The sequence below is a fragment of the Styela clava genome, chromosome 5 (genome assembly GCF_964204865.1).
Source record: "Styela clava chromosome 5, kaStyClav1.hap1.2, whole genome shotgun sequence".
Classification (NCBI taxonomy): Eukaryota; Metazoa; Chordata; class Ascidiacea; order Stolidobranchia; family Styelidae; genus Styela; species Styela clava.
In genome coordinates this window covers 22322113-22327112 of record NC_135254.1, presented here as the reverse complement: position 1 = coordinate 22327112, position 5000 = coordinate 22322113, and the positions used below count along the sequence as shown (strand labels likewise).

Genomic DNA, 5000 nt, shown 5'->3' with positions numbered 1-5000 from the left:
ATCTTTGAGACAAGCATATCACTACTGGCAGGATCAACCAGATAGCTGCGACAGCTGCGCTCGGCCCTTGCTGGGCCGCCCGGCGCGTGCTCGTCGCATTCGTTTAAGACCGAGGCGATCGCCTGCGGCCGTACTCAGCTTCGACAGTCGCTGGCCGCGACGTCCACGCTCTCGCCGGCAGAGCCAGGCGGAGCGATTTGCGTTTTTTCTTTGCTCGCCCTCTCTCGGGCTCGATCCATTCAGTTTCGCACAAACAAGAGCTCTGCCGGCCGCCTGCAGCGGTGCCTAAAACCCGGGCATAACAATGCGACCGTTCTGCTATTCGACGCTGGACTCTTCCCGGTTCACTCGCCGTTACTCAGGGAATCCCTGTTGGTGCGCGCAGATTCGACGCTGGACTCTTCCCGGTTCACTCGCCGTTACTCAGGGAATCCCTGTTGGTTTCTTTTCCTCCGCTTAATAATATGCTTAAATTCAGCGGGTGCTCTCGCCTGAACTCAGGTCGTATGTGTCAAGCGGGCCGCTTCTTACACGGCCCGCTGGCATCGCAAGTCGTCGCCGCCGGCGCCGACCGAGCGCGTACCGTCGCCGCCTTGGCCCACGGTCGGTCTTGATCTCGTGACCGGACCGACCGACCTGGACCCGCCCCTCGAACGTAGTTGAACACGTCGAGGGGCCGGCGGTGTACGGGACACGCGGTCGCGCCGAGAAAGCTCGGCGACCGCTTCAACTTGGGGCGACGCCCGGCCGTCTTCGCAGAGGCCAGGCGACGGCCCTCGGGTGAGGACGAACGCGACCCTGAGGCAGACGCGGTCCCGGGATTGACCCGAGACCGCAATTCGCGTTCAGAAGGTCGACGTTCAATGTGTTCTGCAATTCACATTACTTCTCGCACTTGGCTGCGTCCTTCATCGACTCGCGAGCCGAGTGATCCACCGTTAAGAGTCGTCCTCGACGTTTCGCCCGGCGCCGAAGCGCGCGGACGTCACACTGTGGGATCGACCACAAAACCACCACCGACAACAACTGCACAAAAACACCAACAAACGGCGCCGAGCGACCGCCGGGCTGGGCCGGCGGCACATCGAGCGCGGTGCCCAGAAGCCACCATCGCACTCGGCTGCCTTGCTAGGCCAACGTGTTACGCGTGTCGCACGGGGCGGAACCCCGATTGACGGCCGCCCTCTCGGCGGCACCCAAAGACAATTAAGTGCGCGGTCGGCCGGGGCCTACCACCACTTTCGGTAATGATCCTTCCGCAGGTTCACCTACGGAAACCTTGTTACGACTTTTACTTCCTCTAAATGATCAAGTTTGATCGTCTTCTCGACACGCCGACGCGGCCGTTGCCAGCCGCGACGGGGCCGATCCAAGGATCTCACTAAACCATTCAATCGGTAGTAGCGACGGGCGGTGTGTACAAAGGGCAGGGACGTAATCAACGCAAGTTGATGACTTGCGCTTACTGGGAATTCCTCGTTCAAGGGAAACAATTGCAAGTCCCTATCCCAATCACGAATGAGGTTCAACGGGTTACCCGGACCTTTCGGCCTAGGTTAGACACTCGCTGCTTCACTCAGTGTAGCGCGCGTGCGGCCCCGGACATCTAAGGGCATCACAGACCTGTTATTGCTCAATCTCGTGTGGCTAAACGCCACTAGTCCCTCTAAGAAGTTAGACGCCGACCGAGAAGGTCGCGTAACTATTTAGCATGCCAGAGTCTCGTTCGTTATCGGAATTAACCAGACAAATCGCTCCACCAACTAAGAACGGCCATGCACCACCACCCACAGAATCAAGAAAGAGCTCTCAATCTGTCAATCCTACCTGTGTCCGGGCCGGGTGAGTTTCCCCGTGTTGAGTCAAATTAAGCCGCAGGCTCCACTCCTGGTGGTGCCCTTCCGTCAATTCCTTTAAGTTTCAGCTTTGCAACCATACTTCCCCCGGAACCCAAAGACTTTGGTTTCCCGGAAGCTGCCGGAAAGGTCGTCATGGTAACGCCTCCCGATCGCTAGTTGGCATCGTTTATAGTCAGAACTAGGACGGTATCTGATCGTCTTCGAACCTCTGACTTTCGCTCTTGATTAAAGAAAACATTCTTGGCGAATGCTTTCGCAGTAGTTCGTCTTCCGCCGATCCAAGAATTTCACCTCTAACGGCAGAGTACGGACGCCCCCGTCTGTCCCTCTTAATCATTACCTCGTGCTCCGAAAACCAACAAAATAGAACCGAGGTCCTATTCCATTATTCCATGCAACACTATGCAGGCGAACAGCCTGCTTTGAACACTCTAATTTTTTCAAAGTAAACTTATCGGCCACCGCCGACACTCAGTCAAGAGCACCGACGGAGAACCGAAGGTGAGGCGAACGCAACCAGTGACACGCCTTGCGACGGACCGGCGGCGCTCGCCCAAAATCCAACTACGAGCTTTTCAACCGCAACAACTTTAGCATACACTGTTGGAGCTGGAATTACCGCGGCTGCTGGCACCAGACTTGCCCTCCAATGGATACTCGTTAAGAGTTTTAGGATGTACTCATTCCAATTACAGGGCCTCGTTAGAGTCCTGTATTGTTATTTTTCGTCACTACCTCCCCGTGTCGGGAATGGGTAATTTGCGCGCCTGCTGCCTTCCTTGGATGTGGTAGCCGTTTCTCAGGCTCCCTCTCCGGAATCGAACCCTGATTCCCCGTTACCCGTTATCACAAAGGTAGGCACGTAGCGTACCTTCGACAGTTGATAGGGCAGACACTTGAATGATACGTCGTCGGTGCAGAGACCGTACGATCCGCGTGGTTATCCAGAGTCATCAAACGTCACAGGACGAACCCGGTCGGTTTTGATCTGATAAAAGCGCGCCTCCCGAAGTCGGCGCTTAATGCATGTATTAGCTCTAGAATTACCACAGTTATCCACTTCGCTTACGAGACCAAATAAACCAAGACTGATTTAATGAGCCATTCGCAGTTTCGCTTTACGAGAACTCGTACTTGCACCTGCATGGCTTAATCTTTGAGACAAGCATATCACTACTGGCAGGATCAACCAGATAGCTGCGACAGCTGCGCTCGGCCCTTGCTGGGCCGCCCGGCGCGTGCTCGTCGCATTCGTTTAAGACCGAGGCGATCGCCTGCGGCCGTACTCAGCTTCGACAGTCGCTGGCCGCGACGTCCACGCTCTCGCCGGCAGTGCCAGGCGGAGCGATTTGCGTTTTTTCTTTGCTCGCCCTCTCTCGGGCTCGATCCATTCAGTTTCGCACAAACAAGAGCTCTGCCGGCCGCCTGCAGCGGTGCCTAAAACCCGGGCATAACAATGCGACCGTTCTGCTAGGCCGACAAGCGCTCAAGCCAGACGCTCGATCGAACGCCCCCTACATATTAGTCGAGACAACGGCTCGCTCATTAGCATCGCGTTTGTACTTTAACTTTTTTCGGCTCGGCTTCTTTCGACGCCGATGCCGGCGACGCAGCACTCTCTCGCCCGCCAGCCACCGAGAAAAGGGTGCGCTCCGACCGGCCCCGCACCGCTCTTTCATGGCTCATTCGAGTTTACTGTCTTTCGCTCTGACATGCCTTACCTAGGGTTAGGTTAGTATGCTTGCACGTTTGTACTTTAACTTTTTTCGGCTCGGCTTCTTTCGACGCCGATGCCGGCGACGCAGCACTCTCTCGCCCGCCAGCCACCGAGAAAAGGGTGCGCTCCGACCGGCCCCGCACCGCTCTTTCTTGGCTCATTCGAAATTACTGTCTTTCGCTCTGACATGCCTTACCTAGGGTTAGGTTAGTATGCTTGCACGTTTGTACTTTAACTTTTTTCGGCTCGGCTTCTTTCGACGCCGATGCCGGCGACGCAGCACTCTCTCGCCCGCCAGCCACCGAGAAAAGGGTGCGCTCCGACCGGCCCCGCACCGCTCTTTCATGGCTCATTCGAGTTTACTGTCTTTCGCTCTGACATGCCTTACCTAGGGTTAGGTTAGTATGCTTGCACGTTTGTACTTTAACTTTTTTCGGCTCGGCTTCTTTCGACGCCGATGCCGGCGACGCAGCACTCTCTCGCCCGCCAGCCACCGAGAAAAGGGTGCGCTCCGACCGGCCCCGCACCGCTCTTTCTTGGCTCATTCGAAATTACTGTCTTTCGCTCTGACATGCCTTACCTAGGGTTAGGTTAGTATGCTTGCACGTTTGTACTTTAACTTTTTTCGGCTCGGCTTCTTTCGACGCCGATGCCGGCGACGAAGCACTCTCTCGCCCGCCAGCCACCGAGAAAAGGGTGCGCTCCGACCGGCCCCGCACCGCTCTTTCATGGCTCATTCGAGTTTACTGTCTTTCGCTCTGACATGCCTTACCTAGGGTTAGGTTAGTATGCTTGCACGTTTGTACTTTAACTTTTTTTGGCTCGGCTTCTTTCGACGCCGATGCCGGCGACGCAGCACTCTCTCGCCCGCCAGCCACCGAGAAAAGGGTGCGCTCCGACCGGCCCCGCACCGCTCTTTCTTGGCTCATTCGAGTTTACTGTCTTTCGCTCTGACATGCCTTACCTAGGGTTAGGTTAGTATGCTTGCACGTTTGTACTTTAACTTTTTTCGGCTCGGCTTCTTTCGACGCCGATGCCGGCGACGCAGCACTCTCTCGCCCGCCAGCCACCGAGAAAAGGGTGCGCTCCGACCGGCCCCGCACCGCTCTTTCTTGGCTCATTCGAAATTACTGTCTTTCGCTCTGACATGCCTTACCTAGGGCTAGGTTAGTATGCTTGCACGTTTGTACTTTAACTTTTTTCGGCTCGGCTTCTTTCGACGCCGATGCCGGCGACGCAGCACTCTCTCGCCCGCCAGCCACCGAGAAAAGGGTGCGCTCGGACCGGCCCCGCACCGCTCTTTCTTGGCTCATTCGAGTTTACTGTCTTTCGCTCTGACATGCCTTACCTAGGGTTAGGTTAGTATGCTTGCACGTTTGTACTTTAACTTTTTTCGGCTCGGCTTCTTTCGACGCCGATGCCGG

At 56.2% G+C, this 5000-nt stretch overlaps 3 non-coding genes across 3 annotated transcripts in view; all 3 read right to left on the bottom strand.

Moving 5' to 3' along the window:
- Window positions 1-44, bottom strand: part of LOC144423664 (small subunit ribosomal RNA) — a 1809-nt gene extending 1765 nt beyond the window's left edge. Inside the window, exon 1 of the ribosomal RNA XR_013476129.1 lies at window positions 1-44. This exon is cut by the window's left edge and continues 1765 nt beyond it. This is a non-coding gene — a ribosomal RNA (small subunit ribosomal RNA).
- A 749-nt stretch (window positions 45-793) lies between these two features.
- On the bottom strand, window positions 794-947 carry LOC144424034 (5.8S ribosomal RNA). Its single transcript, XR_013476398.1, has one exon. It is a non-coding gene; the product is annotated as a 5.8S ribosomal RNA (ribosomal RNA).
- A 298-nt stretch (window positions 948-1245) lies between these two features.
- On the bottom strand, window positions 1246-3055 carry LOC144423594 (small subunit ribosomal RNA). Its single transcript, XR_013476061.1, has one exon. It is a non-coding gene; the product is annotated as a small subunit ribosomal RNA (ribosomal RNA).
- Window positions 3056-5000: the final 1945 nt, after the last annotated feature.